General features: G+C 39.7%; 1 protein-coding gene and 1 long non-coding RNA gene across 2 annotated transcripts in view; both read left to right on the plus strand.

Moving 5' to 3' along the window:
* The window catches only part of ndufs4 (NADH:ubiquinone oxidoreductase subunit S4), a 131,809-nt gene that overhangs the window by 45,058 nt on the left and 66,490 nt on the right, over positions 1–20,261 (plus strand). The gene's annotated exons all lie outside the window — the stretch shown is intronic.
* Positions 12,050–17,949, plus strand: LOC137322728 (uncharacterized). The gene is made up of 3 exons (XR_010963222.1): positions 12,050–12,107; positions 17,146–17,236; positions 17,818–17,949. It is a non-coding gene; the product is annotated as an uncharacterized lncRNA (long non-coding RNA).

The raw sequence follows: 20,261 nt of genomic DNA on the forward strand, positions 1-20,261 counted from the left end.
AGCCTCCAATTGGTAATGGAAGTGCACGCTAATACATTCTTTACCAGCACCTCCAAAGGTGGCCGTCTGCACTGTAGAAAAAAATGTTCATCAGTTATGCTTGTAGACAAATCTGCTATAGACTCGTTATAAACTATAGGTACATTTTTAGAAAAGAAAGAACGTGAATTTATATTGCACCTTTCATGTCCTCAGGGTGTCCCAAACCATTCCAGTCATTGATTTACTTTTGCTTTGTAGGTAAATGTGCCAGACAGTTTGTGCAGAGCAATGTTCCACACAGGAAAGAGATAATGATCGGTTAAAAAATAAATTGTTAGTTGAGGAATAAATGTTGGCTAGAACAATGGGAGAGTTGCTCTTATTGCCATGAAATCTTTTGCATCCACTGGAACAGGCAGATGGGTGCTCACTTTAACATCTCATCTGAGAGCTGGCACCTCTAACAGTGCAGCATTCCCTCAGTACTGCACTGAAGTGCCAGACTGGATTATGTGCTCCAGTCCTGCAGTTAGGCTTGAACCCAAAGCTTCTGAAACTGCCAAGTGTGCCACCACTTAACCTAGCTGACAATACAATTTCCAGTTTGTGATTTGGATGATACTGTACTTTTTCTAACCTGTTGTATGCAAATCTGGTTATAGCATATATTGAAATCAACCTGACTTTCTAGAATCAGAGAATGTTACAGCACAGAAATAAACCAATTAATCAACAACAACTACTTGGATTTATATAATGCCTTTAATGTAGTAAAAACACCCCAAGGCACTTCACAGGAGTGTTAGCAGACAAAATTTGACACCGAGCCATATAAAGAGATATTAGGACAGGTGACCAAAAACTTGGTGAAAGAGGCAGGTTTTAAGGAGCAACTTAAAGGAGGAGCAAGAGATAGTGAGGCGAAAAGGTTTAGGGAGGGAATTCCAAACCTTAGGGCCTTGGCAGCTGAAGGCCCTGCCGTCAATGGTAGAGCGCTTAAAATCGTGGATGCGCAAGAAGCAAGAATTGGAGGAGCGCAGAGATATCAGAGAGTGTAGGGCTGGAGGAGGTTACAGAGATGGGGAGAGGTGAGGCCATAGAGAGATTTGAAAACAAGGATGGGAATCACGCAAGGCTTCTGGTATTTTTCGAGTGTCGTACCACTCTTGCTTGTTCCCCATTATCCTTTTAATATTCCTATTTTTCAAGCAACTATTTAATTCCCTTCCAAAACAATTTTTGGACTCTGCTTCAGTAACTATTTGTGGCACAGGATTCCATATTCTAACCACCCTCTGTGTGAAGAATTTCTTTTTAAACTCTCCTTTAATTTTTTTGTAATTATCTTAATACTTGTGCTTTCTTATTAGTGTCCCACCAACCAAAAGCAACAATTATCACTGTTATCATAACTCTTTGTGATCTTGAAGACCTTCTTAGTTCTAGTGGGGGAAAAAAATGTCTCAACTTCTCTCATCACTGCAACCCCCTCATACCTGGTAACTTCCTAGTGAATCTGTTTGACACCTTTGCCTTTTTGAAGTCTTATGTTAAGAATTTAGTAAGTCTGGAGTTTCATATTCCTTTTCCAGATATTGGTGCACTCCTGTTTATGGTGCTCATGGGTTCCGAATGTTCTACGTTTGTGACAGGCTGTCATTACTCATCACCAGTGAGCTATCCTCTATAGATTTCATATGTGCCATATCCCACAAACTAACTTCAGTCATTGACAACATTGGACCTTAGGTGCTCTAAATGATTTGAATTGCCCCACAAAAACTAATTGATGGCGCGAAATGAAATGACCATGCCTGAGGGTGAGATTTCAATTGTTTGCATTTGATTGCCAGTTAGTTTGAACATGTTGAAAAATAGATTGAATTACAGCTGACAGTAGCTGGAATGCTTACATAATTGAGCGAACAATCGATAAAACAAATATAGTCCACTTTGTGATGCAAGAGCAGACTAGGCTGTGATGCTTTTCAGTCAGTAGATCTCATCAGTTTGACTTTTTACAATAGAATTTGCCTGCATCAGGGAAAAAAATTATGTCTAAACGTACAAATGTAATACACACTCAGGATTGTCAGTGCATAGATAGACAATAAAAATTGATACTGACCAAACAAATTTAATTTGCAATGTAATGCAATAATTGTGGGGGACTTTAATCTTCATATAGGCTGGACAAATCAAATTGGCAACGGCAGCCTGGAGGACGAGTTCATGGAATGTGTTTGACACAGTTTCCTAGAACAATACGTCATGGAACCAACCAGGGACCAGGCTATTTTAAATCTTGTGTAATGAGACAGAGTTAATTAGTAATCTCACAGTAAATGATCCTCTGGGGAAGAGTGATCATAATATGATAGAATTTCACATTGAGTTTGAGAGTGACGTACTCAAGACCAAAACTAGAGTCTTAAACTTAAATAAAGCCAATTACATAGTTTTGAGGGGTGAGTTGGCTAAGGTAGCTTGGGAAATTAAAATTAAATGGTATGACAATAGATAAGCAATGGCAAACATTTAAAGAAATATTTCATAATTCTCAACGAATATACATTCCATTGAGAAATAAAAACTCCACGGGAAAAGTGGTTCATCCGTGGCTAACTAAAAGAGTTAAGGATAGTATTAGATTAAAAGAAGAGGCCTATAATGTTGCCAAGAAGAGTAGTAAGCCTGAGGATTGGGAGAGTTTGAGAAACCAGCAAAGGATGACCAGAAAATTGATTATAAGGGAGAAAATAGAATATGAAAGTAAACCAGCTAGAAATATAAAAACTGATTGTAAGAGCTTCTACAAGTATGTAAAAAGGAAGAGAGTAGCAAAAGTAAACATTAGTCCCTTAGAGGCTGAGACAGGAGAAATTATAATGGGGAATAAGGAAATGGCAGAGACATTAAACAAATATTTTGTTTCTGTCTTTACAGTAGAAGACACAAAAAGCATACCAGAAATAGTGGGGAACCAAGGCGCTAATGAGAGTAAGAAACTTAAAGTAATTAATATCAGTAGAGAAAAAGTACTGGAGAAACTAATTGGACTAAAAGCCAATAAATCCCCTGGACCTTTTTTTTAAATTCGTTCATGGGATGTGGGCATCGCTGGCAAGGCCAGCATTTATTGCCCATCCCTAATTGCCCTTGAGAAGGTGGTGGTGAGCCAACTCACTGGATTGGGGGTAATATTCTGGCATGGGTGGAGGATTGGTTATCTAACAGGAAGCAGAGAGTTGGGATAAATGGTTCATTCTCAGACTGGCAACCAGTAGCCAGTGGTGTTCCGCAGGGGTTGGTGCTGGGTCCCCAACTCTTTACAATCTATATTAACGATTTGGAGGAGGGGACCGAGTGTAACATATCAAAGTTTGCAGATGATACAAAGATGGGAGGGAAAGTAGAGAGTGAGGAGGACATAAAAAACCTACAAGGGGATATAGACAGGCTGGGTGAGTAGGCGGAGATTTGGCAGATGCAATACAATATTGGAAAATGTGAGGTTATGCACTTTGGCAGGAAAAATCAGAGAGCAAGTTATTATCTTAATGGCGAGAAACTGGAAAGTACTGCAGTACAAAAGGATCTGGGGGTCCTAGTGCAAGAAAATCAAAAAGTTAGTATGCAGGTGCAGCAGGTGATCAAGAAGGCCAACGGAATGTTGGCTTTTATTGCTAGGGGGATAGAATATAAAAACAGGGAGGTATTGCTGCAGTTATATAAGGTATTGGTGAGACCGCACCTGGAATACTGCGTACAGTTTTGTGTCCATACTTAAGAAAAGACATACTTGCTCTCGAGGCAGTACAAAGAAGGTTCACTTGGTTAATCCCGGGGATGAGGGGGCGGACATATGAGGAGAGGTTGAGTAGATTGGGACTCTACTCATTGGAGTTCAGAAGAATGAGAGGAGATCTTATTGAAACATATAAGATTGTGAAGGGGCTTGATCGGGTGGATGCGGTAAGGATGTTCCCAAGGATGGGTGAAACTAGAACGAGGGGGCATAATCTTAGAATAAGGGGCTGCTCTTTCAAAACTGAGATGAGGAGAACCTTCTTCACTCAGAGGGTAGTAGGTCTGTGGAATTTGCTGCCCCAGGAAGCTGTGGAAGCTACATCATTAAATAAATTTAAAACACAAATCGACAGTTTCCTAGAAGTAAAGGGAATTAGGGGTTACGGGGAGCGGGCAGGAAATTGGCCATGAATTTAAATTTGAGGTTAGGATCAGATCAGCCATGATCTTATTGAATGGCGGAGCAGGCTTGAGGGGCCGATTGGCCTACTCCTGCTCCTATTTCTTATGTTCTTGAACAACTGAGTGGCTTGCGAGGCCATTTCAGAGGGCGATTAAGAATCAGTCACATTGCTGTGGGTCTGGAGTCACATGTAGACCAGACCAGGTAAGGACGGCAGGTTTCCTTCCCTAAAGGACATTAATGAACCAGATGGGTTTTTACGACAATCCAGTAGTTTCATGGCCACCATTACCGATACTAGTTTTTTTTTATTCTGGATTTTATTTAATTAATTGAATTTAAATTCCCCAGCTGCTGTGGTGGGATTTGAACTCATGACTCTGGAATGTTAGTCCAGGCCTCTGGATTAATAACCACTATGCTACCACATCCTAGGGTTTTAAAAGTGGTGGCTGCAGAGATAGTGGATGCATTGGTTATGATCTTCCAAAATTCCCTAGATTCTAGAACGGTCCTAGCAGATTGGGTGGTAGCAAATATAACCCTGCTATTCAAGAAAGGAGGGAGAGAGAAAACAGGGAGCTACAGACCAGTTAACCTGACATCAGTTGTCGGGAAAATGCTGGAACCCATTATTAAGGAATTGGTAACAGGGCACTTACAACATCATAATATGATTAGGCAGAGTCAACATGGTTTTATGAAAGGGAAATCATGTTTGACAAATGTATGAGTGTTTTTTGAGGATGTAACGAGCAGGGTAGATAAAGGGGAACCAGTGGATGTAGTATATTTGGATTTTCAAAAGGCATTCGCTAAGGTGTCACATAAAAGGTTGTTACACAAGATTAGGGCTCATCGGTTTGGGGGTAATATATTAGCATGGGTAGAGGATTGGTTAACGGACAGAAAACAGAGTAGGGATAAACGGGTCATTTTCAGGTTGGCAGGCTGTAACTAGTGGAGTGCCTCAAGGATCAGTGCTTGAGCCACAGCTATTTACAATCTATATTAATGACTTAGATGAAGGGAACGAGTGTAATGAATCCAAGTTTGCTGACGATACCAAGGTAGGTGGGAAAGTAAGTTGTGAGGAGGACGCAAAGGGCAGATATTTAACTTTGAGAAACAGATGGGTTGGGGGCGGGGGGGGCATTAAAAATCACATCAATTTCAGTCCCGCCCCCAACCTGCCCATTTCCGGGTTTTACTGGGGCGGGACAAGGGATGGGTAACCAACCTGCTCCCAAGAGGCGGGTTGGTCACTAAAACCTTTCAAGGAGGCTGTGGGTCTCCATTTTCAAAGGTTTCTCTATTTCAACCCCCGGGGGCTGGGATTCCCGGGACTTCTCCTTCGCACCAAGCGAAAGGTGAGAAGACCCGAAACTGCAGGTAAGTGTCTTTCTGGCACTGCTTGTGGGCCCGGAGAAGCAGGAGTGCTTCCCCCAGGCCCAACAGGCCTCCCTGCAGCAACCCCCAACGATCCCTCCCACCGAAGATCTCTGATCCCTTGTGATGACCCCCGATTCTCCAACCCCCCCCCAAAACAAATGCGGACCCCCTTGATATCAACCCAACTCTCTTCCAGGGCACTTCCAAAAATGTCGTCATTAGCAAGAACAATAGTTTACTACTGCAGAGCAACAACCACGAGTTAAGAATGAAACAGAAAATTCCTTCAACAGGAGCAAAGTATATGTCCATAATTGCCATGCAACACATATTTAATAGGAGCTATTCAGAAATCGGCTACTTTTGAGAACAAAAACTGAGTAGGTTCTATTGCAGAATTCAAAACTGTCAAAAGTGTAGCAGTTGGCAGTCATCTGTGTGGGAATGTTTTTCTATATTCATGCCCCTTTAATTTCAGCATTTTGCACAAGATTGGGTCGAAGGAATAAGGTTAATTCTGAGGTGTCAACTTTGGCTCTGTGGTAGCTTGCTCACCTCTGAATCAGAAGATCATGGGTTCAAGTCCCACCCCACAGACTTGCACATAATCTAGGCTGGCACTTCATTGCAGTACAAAGGGAGTGCTGCACTGTCGAAGGTGCAGTCTTTCGGATGAGTTGTTAAACTGAGGCCCCGTCTGCCCTTTTTAAGGTGGACATAAAAGGTCCAGTGGCACTATTAGAAGAAGAGCGAGGGAGTTCTCTCGGTGTCCTGGCCAACATTTATCCCTCAACCAACTTCACTAAAACAGCTTATCTGGTCATTGATCTTACTGCTGTTTGTGGGACCTTGCTGTGTGTAAATTGGCTGCCGTATTTCCTACTTTACAACAGTGACAACACTTCAAAAAGTACTTCATTGGCTGTAAAGCGCTTTGGGACGTCCTGAGGTCGTGAAAGTTGCAAGTTATAAATGCAAGTTCGTTCTTCTTTGCTGATATGCAACGATTAGAAAGAATGCTTGATTCTCAAAGAACATTGGTGAACCCTGGCTCTTCCTTACATGATAGGTTTTCTGCCTTGAGAGTGGTTATATTTTGCACACATTTTCCCACAACTTGGCTTTTTAGAAGGGCAGACTGTTAGATTTGTAACTTGAACACTCAGTGATAGATAACTCTCAATGCTAAAAAGCATTCCATTCTAAAACAACTGATACAAAGTGAAAGACGTTAACCTTGTGTTAACTCAATAACCATTTTGACTTCTTTTGAGTGTGATATCCTGAAATTTTTAGTCATTCTTAAGCTGAGCTTTATCAGGGTTTACCTAGGAATCACTTTGACCATCCATCTCTGTGGGTGGAATAATCTATATCCCCTACTTGAGGTTCATAATTGAGGTGCCTAGAAGTCAGTATCTTGAAAAGGCAATCTATTACACCCCTATTCATTTGTTGTAGGAAAACTGCTAGAGATCATAATGAGGGGTCACAGTGAATACTTATAAAGATATAGGCTAAACCAGGGCAGTTAACGTGGATTTTCAATGGGCGTGTCATGTTAAACAAATTTAATCATATTCTTTGAGTAAATAACCAAGGGAATGTACATGATATATTTGGATATTCAAAAAGTATTTGATAAAGTGTCACATAAGAGACTTATAAGGATTAAGGCCTGTGGTATTAAAGGTAAAGTGGCAGCATCGATACAAAAATTGGCCGTGTGGTTGATAATGAGGAAGAAAGCTGTAGACTGCAAGAAGATAGCAACGGACTGGTCAGTTGGGCAGAAAAGTGGCAAATTCAATCCAGAGAAATGTGAGGTAATGCATTTAAGGAAGGCAAACAAGGCAAGGGAATACACAATAAATGGTAGGATACTGACCTTGGAGTGCATGTCCACAGATCCCTGAAGGTAGCAGGACAGGTAGATAAGGTGGTTAAGAAGGAATACGGGATACTTTCCTTTTAGCCAAGGCATGAAATATAAGAGCACGGAGGTTATGCTAGAACTGTATAAAACACTAGTGAGGCCACAGCTAGAGTACTGCACACAGTTCTGGTTACAGGAAAGATGTGATTGCACTAGAGAGGGTACAGATGAGATTTACTAGGATGTTGCCAGGACTGGAGAACTTCAGCTATGAGGAAAGATTGGATAGACTGGGGTTGTTTTCTTTGGAACAGAGGAGGCTGAGGGGAGATTTAATTGAGGTGTATAAAATTATGATTCATTGATAGACAGATGGCTGAAAGATAGATAACAGTGTAGTTATACAGCGAGTGGTTAGGATCTGGAATGCACTGCTCGAGGGGGTGGTGGAGGCAGATACAATCATGGCCTTCAAAAGGGAACTGGATAAGCATTTGAAAGGCAAAAATTTGCAGGGCTACGGGGATACGGCGGGGGAGTGGGACTAGCTGGATTGCTCTTGCATAGAGCCGGCGTGGGCTCGATGGGCCAAATGGCCTTCTTCTGTGCTGTAACCTTTCTGTGATCCAGATAAATGACACTTTCTCCAATTGGCAAGATTTAGCTAGTGCTGTGCCCCAGGAATCTGTGTTGGGGCTCCTCTCCTTAATATACCTAAATGATTCAGGCACTGGCATAAAAGAATGTCAGAATTTGCTGCTGATGCCAGATTGTTTACATGGCTGGCTAAAGAACAACGTAGGAGACTGCAGAAGGGCATGAACAGTTGGAGGAGAGGGCAGCTATATAGTTATTGCAGTTTCAACAAACATAAATGTGAAGTGGTATGTTTTGGTGGGGGTGGGGGGGGTGGATATATAGAATGGAAATATGCCTTACTTGGTAAAACTCTCCATGGAGCGGGGGAAATAGTGGAAGATTATTTTCTACTGGTTGGCGAATTGATAACAAGAGTTCATAAATTTAGGCTGAGTGCCAAATGCATAAAGGGGGCGGTTAGAAGAACATTTTTACATGCAAAATTGTTGTGGTGATGTATTCTCTACCATAATAAGTGGCTATTGAAGCTGATTCCTGCATTTAAGCAGAGTTAGATAATCACTTGAAGGCAGCACCTGTCGAGAATACAAGACAACATTTCAGAACTGATAGATATTACAGATGTACAGGAATTAAGTAGAAAAGGTACAAGGGGAGGGGAGACAGTCACGGACCAGACACATAAGGAAAATAAATAGAATGACATGTAAAGTGCTTTGGTGGAGAACAGCAAGTGGTTAAATGGCAGAAGAGAGATGCGCATTAGACAAAAGGAGGCATAATGAGCGAAATTAAAGAAATAAAAGATATATACAAGACACAGAGTATAGATAAGCAGATGGGAAGCATGAGAAACTGGCAAAGCATAGCAGAGTGCAGGGCCCAGAATTGCATATTTCACTGTGTTAATTGTCAAATGGTTATCCTAATATCATTAGGAATCAGCTTAAAGCAAATGATCAAAGTTAAAAGACTTCAGAATTCTTAACAAAAATGTTCCTGAAGTTTATGTTCAACTTAGCTGGTTAGTATCGGAGGTTAAAGACAAAACAGTTGGGGTGGAAGTGGGAATGGGAGGATTATTGAAGTGATGAGCAACAGGAAGGCCAGGATTATGCTTGTGAAGAAAGGAGAGATGTTCGGTAAAGCAGTCATCCAATGTGTGTTTGGTCTCCCCGATGTAGAGACTACAATAGGATTTTACTTGTTCTCCCCAAAATTTTATTTGCTCCTTTTGAGCCTATGATTTTGCAACAAAGTTGCATGCTTTCAAAACACTCACATTTAGTTCCCATTTCTGCACGTTAATTAAAGCTCACTATGTTGATTATTTAGACCATTCTTTTGCCACATATAAAACTATTGCCAGAATCTTTCCAACCGGTATAGTGCCACAATTGTATTTGTTACCCACATCCATTGGAATTTGATTGCATATTTCGCTATCTTACTGAAGGGTTGTCCCAACATCACTAGGAAATGGCTTAAATCTTTGTGCATGCTTTATTTGATAGAACCTTAGTAATCTAATTTCCAACCAGCATGTTGACATTTGGTAGTACAGTACATGTATTTACTATTTGGCAGGTCAAGATTGGTAAAGTAAAAGTTTATTCTAGCCAAATCAAACTTACCTTGTGGGTCAATGTCTGGCAACCATGTGGGACAGAGCTGTCTGACAGTATTCAAATTACTTTCCAAAGAAGTGCACTCTGTATTGGTTCTAAGATGAGCCTTAAGATCAGATTCTAATGAACTGGTTTACTACAGCATTATAATGAATGTTGAGGATAAACAAATGAGGATTGACATTATGCTTCCTGAATTGGGTGAGGTCTTCCTCATTCTTTGATGGAACATAAATAGTTATTTTATTCCTGTAGCACTGTTCTGTCACTGGAGATCATTTATGATTTTTTCTTTGCTATGCAAGACTTATTCATATTGTAAACTGCCTCAGTTAAAAGGAAGTCTGGACCACAGTTCAGCAGCAGCAGCAAAAGAAAATGCAGTTAATGCAAAGCACTCAAAGGGCCATGTTCCTCTCCCACACCATTGGACAATGCAGCTTTTAATATTTATGTAAAGATAAACTTCAAAGAAAAAACAAGGGAATTAGTATGGTTTAGTTAAATACAGTTCAGTAATTATTCTTCCTTTGGTGTTTTATAATCTTACAACCTGTTCAAATCCATGTAATTATTATGTTCCAAATCTTGCTGCAGTAAGCAGTTTGTTGATAGGTCTGCTTCTAAATCTGCAATAATTTGGTTTTAAATTGATGAAAATGACTTACTGCAACCCTCTTATCATTGGCTGTATTGAGCATTTGTTGATTACAGGTACTCTAGGCAATAAACCTTGTGGTCCTATAAATTAGGTATCCTTTGCAGTAGCTTCCCTGGAAAAATAGACCACTCTTTCATCACCCCCAACACCCGCTCTCCTCCCCATGGCACCTTCCCATGCAAGCAGAGGAGATGCAACACCCGCCCTTTCACCACTTCCCTTCCCACCGTCCAGGGCCCCAAACACTCCTTCCAGGTGAAACAGCGATTTACTTGTATTACTTTCAATTTAGTATACTGTATTCGCTGCTCAAAATGTGGTCTTCCCTACGTTGGGGAGACCAAACGCAGATTGGGTGATCACTTTACTGAACACCTCCGCTCAGTCCGCAAGCGTGACCCTGACCTGCCGGTTGCTTGCCATTTTAATTCCTCGCTCCCACTCTGACCTCTCTGTCCTCGGCCTCTTACACTGTTCCAGTGAAGTTCAACGGAAGCTCGAGATCAGCACCTCATCTTTCGATTAGGCACTTTACAACCTTCTGGACTCAACATTGATTTCAACAACTTCAGATCATAACCACTGCTCCCATTTTTTCAGACAGCAACTGCTGCTAATGGTTCTGATCTTGCCATTTACAGCTCCTCTGGATCCATCTTTTGTTTCATAACTTGTTCCATTACCACCCTCCTTGCCTTGCACCATCATCCCTTTTGTCATTGAATCATTCCTGTCCTCCACCCTATCACAGACCTTCCCTTTTTTTTCTTTCCTCCCCTCCCCCACTTTCCCTGGCTCTGTTCTTGCTTAAAAACTGTTTAATCTTCAGCTTCTTCCAGTTCTGACGAAAGGTCATCGACCTGAAATATTAACCGTTTCTTTCTCCACAGATGCTGCCTGACTTGCTGAGTATTTCCAGCATTTTCTAATTTTATTTCAGATTTCCAGCATCTGCAGTGTTTTGCTTTTGAAATTAGATTTTTGTTTGTTTTCTCCATATCTGTATCAATCTTAATGAGTTATAGATGCATTCCAGTCCTGTTAATCCTGGCTGGCTATAATTTGCTAGACTTTTCTTATTTTTCCATATTAGATCCTTTTTATACATTAGTCAAAATTCTAAATTTTAATGTTTTACTGTACATAAGATCTATCAATGTGGATGGGTATTTTTAAGTAGGAGAAATCAGCTGAGTTTTAATAGTACCGGATATTTTAATTGTTGCATGCAAAAATCTAATTTTGCATTGAGGGAGATGTATCTTTGTTTCCTTTTTTAATAAATAAGTTATATCATTTTAAGAATCAGTAAAGGAGTAGTTTTTATAAATAGCAGATAGAGGAGAGTAGGAAAATACTGCCTCCAGTGCTTACTGTATCTTGCTGTTGTAAGTAATTACTGTTTGATTAAGCATGCTGTGCTGTTAGCCAGCTTGGCTGGTTTGTGAATGATCCAGTGCACTTTATGTGGAATGTCTACTGGCAAATGTTTATCCAGCAAAGCAGAAATTGTTCTTGGAGGTGTTCTTAGAAAGGTTGTAGTCATGCTAGCAAAATTATATGAAGCTTTTCTAGTTTTAAAGCTTTTTTGGGGACCCAGCAAAGAAGCAGTTTATTTTAAAATGTACTCCCTAGAAGAAACATGACTAGTTACAAAAGTTTTCTAATAGATTTTTTTCTCTCCTCCCTTTCCCAAAGGCTGATGGCATAGATTTCTTGCTGCAGTAGCACTCCATGGGTGCTGAGGACCCTCTGGTAATATACCCAAATGGATGTTCGTGACCCTTTACATTGAGTGTTGGCAGACTATTCATTATGGAGGGGGAAGGCCACCACATCTGAGCCCAGTCTGCCTTGATCCATGGTTCATTTCCATCAATTCCTAGGTAGTGATCAGGAGCAGAGTAAGGACTGATTTTCACCTCCTTAACCCAGGGCTGTTGATGTCACTTGTGCCTTACCATTGCTGCACCTGAACTCAGTGCAGACCAGTGATCAAACCTGGTCTATGTGACTCATCTGCTCACTAGATGAACTTGCTGAATCATTAGGGAAGCTTGTATAGAATTTACCAAGGAAAGTTAGTCTACAGTGTATTCAGACTCCTGTAGTGATCATAAGCCCCTTATGCAAATAAAATCTTATAAAAATATATATGTGCTAAATGTTTCAAATGATATGGAAACTTCCAATATGGTGAATGAAGTAAATTGTGAAATAAAATTGCACATAATACATTGATTAAGCAGTATGATTGGCCAAGCAGTTAATAATTCACAGGATCACAAGATAAATATGGAAAAAGAAGGCCATTCACTTATTTTAGTTCATGTGTTCAGAAAAACCTACAATTCCCCCATTGCGGCATCCATCTTAATTAATTCCAGGGTTTGCCATGAAATGCCTTTTCTGAGATTTGCAAAATGATGGTGCAATATCTATAGAATCATAGAGGTTTACAACATGGAAACAGGCCCTTCGGCCCAACATGTCCATGTCGCCCAGTTTATACCACTAAGCTAGTCCCAATTGCCTGCACTTGGCCCATATCCCTCTATACCCATCTTACCCATGTAACTGTCCAAATGCTTTTTTATATAGTGCATTTTGCACAACCCTCTTGTTTATATGCATAGAATATCACAGGTTATAGCAGCAGACATTCATTCTAAAACCAGCAGTCTTTTTCACTTGCCACTTGAATCTGCAAATATCATCCTTTTAATTTTTTTTAAACAGCCAGAATGCCTGACTTGCACGGATGTGAAATTCAAAGTCTGAATTTATTGATGCAAAGCTGTAGGAAGCTTATTTTCTGTAATATGTAGCACATGGGATTGGGGGGAATATACCGGCATGGATTGAGAATTGGTTGACAGACAGGAAACAGAGTAGGAATAAACGGGTCATTTTCCGGATGGCAGGCAATGACTAGTGGAATACCACAGGGATCAGTGCTTGGGCCCCAGCTATTCACAATATATATCAATGATTTGGATGAGGGAACTAAATGTAACATTTCCAAGTTTGCAGATGACACAAAGCTGGGGTGGAATGTGAGCTGTGAGGAGGATGCAAAGAGGCTTCAATGTGATTTAGACAAGTTGGGTGAGTGGGCAACAACATGCAGTATAACGTGGATAAATGTGAGGTTATCCACTTTGGTTGTAAAAACAGTAAGACAGATTATTATCTGAATGGTGATAGATTGGGAAAAGGGGAGGTACAACGAGACCTGGGTGTCCTTGTACACCAGTCGCTGAAAGCGAGCATTCAGGTACAGCAAGCAGTTAGGAAGGCGAATGATATGTTGGCGTTCATTGCAAGAGGATTTGAGTGCAGGAACCGGGATGTCTTACTGCAGTTGTACAGGGCCTTGATGAGACCACATCTGGAGTATTGTGTGCAGTTTTGGTCTCCTTATTTGAGGAAGGATGCCCTTGCCACGGAGGGTGTGCAACGAAGGTTTACCAGACTGATTCCTGGGATGGCAGGACTGTCGTATGAGGATAGATTGGGTCGACTAGGCCTATATTCACTAGAGTTTAGAAGAATGAGAGGTGATCTCATCGAAACATATAAAATTCTAACGGGACTAGACAGACTAGATGCAGGGAGGATGTTCCCGGTGGATGGGGAATCCATAACCAGGGGTCACAGTCTCAGGATATGGGGTATGCCATTTAGAACCGAGATGAAAAATTTCTTCACTCGGAGGGTGGTGAACCTGTGGAATTCTCTACCACAGAAGGCAATGGAGGCCAAGTCATTCGATGTATTCAAGAAGGAGATAAATATATTTCTTAATGCTAAAGGGATCAAGGGATATGGGGAAAAGCGAGAACAGGGTACTGAGTTAGACGTTCAGACATGTTCATTTTGAATGGCGGAGCAGGCCCGAAGGGCCAAATGGCCTACTCTTGCTCCTATTTTCTAGGTTTTATATTAACAAATTGCATATTTGCAATGGACAATAGAATAAATTCTAGCTGGGAAAGGACTGCACAGAAAATGAAACTGAGATGGTGAGACTATTTATGGGACTTTCCGAATAGAAGGGTGACCATGGGCAGATAACATTGGTCAAAAGGAGAGGCTTGTTAGCAGATTCTTTGGAATGTGGATGTGATAATTGACTTGTCTATAATTTTGTTGCAATGAGTAACCATGCAACATAATCCCTCATTCTGCTAGATCTAGTTTAGATGCTTTCTTCATTTAGTTGGACTGTGGCTGACATGGCAAGTCAAATGGTATTTGAGATTTCTTTTGATGTGTGAACCATAGTTGGATGGTGCGATTGAAACGGCCACTTTTTGACAATATTTTTATGAAGACGTTTTGGGGACAGAAAACATTAAGAAATCAGGGCAGGCAACTGGTTGCTAAAGTAGACTTGAAATAATTATGACTGACATTACACTAACTAGCTGCCGTTCGTTGACTTGGTATTTTACAGACCTCTTTTATTGAGCCTTATTTTCAGTTTACCCCCCCCCCCCCCCACCCTTCCTGAAATCCTTGTGATATGCTCTCTTTAAAAAGGGGAGGCAATGATATGTTTCACTTGACGAAAGTTCTTTCACTCAAAAACTGGTACAATTTACCATAGCTTTTTGGTGCATCAAATGTAATGAATTTTGTAAAATAGTTTTTTCTGTCACAGCATTAAAAGTAAATTAAGAATGAACCCACCAAGCAAATTTCTTTCACAGACCATTTACAATCTAACCTTTCATGGACTATCCATAATATATTAAAAACCTTGTATCTGCATGCACTTCCTGTCAACATTTTTCAATATAAATTCCTATATCTGCATTTATAATGTAAATTTATCATGCTGTAATTACACCCTCCCCCGATAGGAGGTGCATTAGTGGCACCACTGGCTGAGAAGTGTAATTACAAAGTGATGAGGATATACTGAATATGACTTTAAAATGGAGACTGAAGTATGTCTGCATACCCCAGCCCAAATATTTCCCCCATCCTTTAATCCTGCTTCACCTGAAGACTAACTTAATCTTAACTCCCCATATGCAACAGTATTGAAGACTGACTAGTATTTAAGTAATTTATTAATCTCCGAAGGGAAATTTCTTTCTAACCCAGAAGAAAATTGAGCAAAACTCCAGGATGTTAAACTAATCTTCCAGCCTATGTGATTTAACCCCGTCCAGTTGGTTTCTGCTGATGACATTTCCATATTCTCTGCACTGAAACTGTATTGTATAATAGAACATTCTATCATCTGCGTCCATACACATCCCTTATTACCAAAATTCTGTTCTTAGGTATTTATCCTGCTGTTTCTTTTGAAGAAATTAATTGAATTAGCAACAACTTTGTAGTAGTCTTTTCAACAGATATTAGTTTGTAGGAGAAAAATATATTCTAACCTCTTGTTTGCTTGTGGCGTTTTGATTTTGTCTTCCTGGTTCTGCACTCCAATTCACTCTAAATAACCCAGTTGATCTATTATTTATGCTTCTCAACATTTTACAGACCTGCCCCATCTCAATGTTTTTCCCCCAATCTATACAAGTTAGTTCCATGAGGACCTCTTCGTAGCTTAGAGGTAAAATCCTGGAATCATCCTTTTGGCTCTTCCATAGGCCCTTTCTAATGTCTGAAGGTGCTTTTGAAAGCAGGGTGTCCAAAATTGCATGCAGTAGTCTAAATGTGACATTACCAATGAGTTATATAGAGTTTGAATAGCCTGTTTTAACTTGTAATCAAATGCCTTTGAGACACATCCCACTGTTTGACAACCCTATTAATAACATATTCTTGTTGAATAGATACTTTCGGTGAGCAGTCAGTAATTGCACCATAATCCTTGCCCTTTTCTAACTAATATGGTAACTAATTTTATAACTCCCTAAGTACTGAACATTTTATGAATGAATGATGCATAACTGTTAATTTTGTTTTTAATATATGTATATTAGTGTGAATTGTAATGGGTATCTGAGTTCCTAAAAATACATTTTTTATTTAGGAACGCGTTACAGGAAAATGCATAAATCTAACCTTAATTGCTGTAAATGATTTTCAGCTATGAAATCTAACCATATGTAGTGCCCTATCCATAGCCAAAGAAAAATCTGATTTCTCAGGTCAAAGTTATTTCCTTTCATTTCTAATATTTGTAATAGAATATTACGAGAGTTGTATACTAAAGGTAAGAACCCAGCCCTTTGTCAGGAAATCAAATATAAAGTTATATTTTATGGGGGAAGTTCTGAATATTTGAGTTTAAGTATGGGCTGGTTAGTGCCAATAGCATTTCAGTTTTATTGTGCAACAAAAGTTAAAACATCACTCCAAGAACAACTCTGGTTTTGACAGGCAACTGATCTGGTAATGTGAGATGTCAACTGGGGGTAACAAAAATATCATCCCAACACTGCTGTTCTGGGATCTGGCATGTTTCTGGGATCTGGCTTTCCACTCCAAGTAGATTCACTTCTGGAAATCACCTGGCAGTCAAAGGATATTTACCAGTCTCTCAAGCCGGTCGTCCACAATGCTATGTTGCTTCCTCCTTCACCCCAAAAAACACAATTAATGTTGCAATATTTGACTTTTAATTAACTTCTTTGAAACAAGATGGAAAAGTCAGATAACGGTACAGTAATTATCCATTTGGCTTTCTTATTACTTATCTCTTTGCTCAGTATAACTTCTTCTGTTGCTTATTTATTATTGATCAAAATTTTAAAGACTCATTTTCTTATTTTGAAAAGTTGAAGTACTCATACTAATTTTCTTTCCTTCTGTCCTGAAGATGCTGATTCTTTCTGGGTTATGATCCCATGGCACTGACAGCCCTTTGGTTCCACACCCAGGTGGCATTTCTTCATGTGTATGCTCAAACAGTAAGTGAGAGCAGCCTGTTGACCATGAAGGGCATCACATGGAGGCTTGATTCTGTTCACGTACTATAGTTACAGACAATGATCGAGAATCCTGACCGTCATCTCCTCTCCTCCAAATTTTGAATACTACATACCACAAAGGGATAAATAAATATGATAGTATATCTGCTAGCCCCAAAGCATTGCTAAATTCATTAGTAAGAAACAATAAATTAAAATTTCATTTCGTATGTTATTGTATTGGAAGCCATCCTGCCTACTTGCCGACATAAATCTGGACCTGAGTGATTACTGTTCTACAGTTCAGCATACAGGCTTGGCCAGAACAACTAAATGATGTAGTGAAACATTGTATTGCCAGCAAATGGTATTGGCTAGGAGACAACTGAATGTATATATTGGAATACTGCATTGCATATTGTCTAACTGGCACATGTGGACTGCTTGTATGACCGTGACCCATTTTCCCTTCTAGGGCCCTAAGGCATATCCTTACTCCCAATGGTTACTGAATGCTTCTCAGCTTCCTTCATATCGCTAGCAATGGTCTCATCACCTTTATACACTGTTTATTTTGGCAGTTGTTGACTGGAATAGATCCGATATCTGCATAGATCTGATTTACGAAGCACAAACTCTGTGAATTTAGTGGTTGTAATTGATCCCATCAGAATTGAATGCTCCCTCTGTGGTAGATTTCATCCTGGGACTAAGTTGAAGTAAGTGCACTAAAAATTGTCATTCGCTACCATAAGTAATGTGATATCTTAGCCACAAACTGAGTGGGAGAAATAGTTTCAATGAATGTACTGATATATAAAGATACACAGCAGAAAATTAGTGGGGCAAAAATAAGCATTTTTTATGTCTCGTTTCCTTCACCCGCTCTAAGAGCAAATGCTGTATTTTATTTGTATTATCAAAAATCAAGTTGCTGGAGATCTGTCTTTCATATCTCCTGGACAGAGTAAACCCACTTGGATAACAATTCAGGGTCCATTTCAGCCTCCTCTCATTACTGCAATTTTGATGTGGGTGTTGGGACCAGTTTGCTTCCCAGTTCTAAATGTAAGATGAAAATAAATTCAGCATCCACCATGATTCCAGTCCTGGATAGTATCAAACTTTTCAAAAGAGTTGTGACAGGATCAAGAAGGATAACACATCTGTCTATTTAAAAAGCAACTGGCCAAAGATTGACCATCCAATACGGATTGGAGTGGAGGGAAGGAAGTGGGTGTGAAAGGGAGATAAATGATATCCCACCCGTCTTTATGGGAGGTACTTTACGTTGAAGATATTTCCATGCCTTCAAGCCCATCCAGCCTTCTCTCTCACGAGGTTCTCCTTTAACTTTTTTTTCTCTGTCTTTCAATCTTGTGTCTGAAACATCTGGTTTAGGGAACGAAAGCTGTATTTAACACTTGTTAAGTAGTAATGTTCTATGTAATTTGTGTAAGATGTCACTTTTATTAAAACAGGTGTAGAACATTGAAAGAAAGATAATTTTGGGGGAAATATTCTTCCTGATGTCATTCTCTCTTATCTGACTGACCCACATCTGTGTATAAGCAAGTTAACAATCACAAGAGGAAAAAAAGTTAATAAATTAAAGAATTCTGATGGTGCTCTTGACCTCTGATGACCTGAGGTCATCCACATTACTTGCAGGTCATGAAATATTTCACTAAGCATATCCAATTGCTCTGGAAACCACACGTGCAAGTCTGTCAAAGACTTGTTATTGAGATAGCAACAAGCAATGTGGCTGAAGCAGGTATTCATGCTTCATTGGAGAAGCTTAGATTGCCAAATTCTTCTTGCCTGGACATTCAACACAACCCCTCCCCCATATCCATTCTGCAGAAGATTCTGTGAAATCAGGATTTTGGCATGAATGTGCCCGAGTACTCTTTATAAGACAAATGCTTAGTTTAAGCAATTGAAAGTAAAAGATAAAGATGCCAGAATTGTGTGGGACTTTTATTTATGTGAACTTCCCACTCTAATTTTTCTGGGAAACCACATTTGAATTAACCAACATGCTACAGCAACGCATAATTGAGTAACTTCCTTGATTGATAGCATATCTAATTCAACATTGTTTAAAGTTTGCTGTATTGAAATCCCTTCAGGGATTAATTTAAATCTAATTTTTTCTTTTTAAAGTCAAAATCTTTAGGTACCATTTTAAAGCAATGTGACCATGATAAATGTCCTTAATTAGTTTACTTTTGCTCCACTTTCTTTAGCAACCTGTTGAAATATAAATTGTTGCCTGTGTAATTTTTTAATATATTTACTTTGCCTTCAGTGCATTCTGCTACACTTAACTCTTTTTCTAATGTAAAACACACCAGATCAAATGCTTGGGTAAAATATTTTCTTTCTCATAATATAGAAAACAGATATCTATCTGTCTGTCTCTCAGCTTACAGACCAAATTTATTAACTTTATTCATAAATAAAGCAAAATATATATAAGCGCGGTCCAAATGACATTTTGTATATTGTACGGTTGGAATCAAAATTCAAAGACACTTTGAGGTACAGGACATCATTCAAGGTAGTGTTGGTATTAAAACATTCACTTGTATTCAGACGGGGCACTTCAAAGGATGCTACGTTTACATTGAGGTACCCATTAGTGTTCGTTTCTATCCACAACATTACACTTGAAAGAATGCTGAAATTATGTTGAGTTGCACGGTTTCTAGCCAAAATGTTCGGACGGTGCTACATGTACATTGGAGGTACACAGTTTCCAGAGGTTTATGTTCACCTTAAAAATTCAGTTCTTTTGTAAACATTCAAACTGAGAATTTAACATTGCATTCAGGCTCTGTACACAAATAAAGTAGCGAGATAGCCTTAGGTTGTAGCTGTTCCCCATTTTTCCCATCTGCGCCAAGCATCAGTGCATCTTAGCACATAGTCCTGGAATGTGCCAGTCAGCAACACTTGGTCTCAGACAGCGCCTTGCTCTGGAAGACCAGCAACTTAAGGGACAAATCAAGTTGATAGC

The sequence above is a fragment of the Heptranchias perlo genome, chromosome 1 (assembly GCF_035084215.1).
Source record: "Heptranchias perlo isolate sHepPer1 chromosome 1, sHepPer1.hap1, whole genome shotgun sequence".
NCBI lineage: Eukaryota > Metazoa > Chordata > Chondrichthyes > Hexanchiformes > Hexanchidae > Heptranchias > Heptranchias perlo.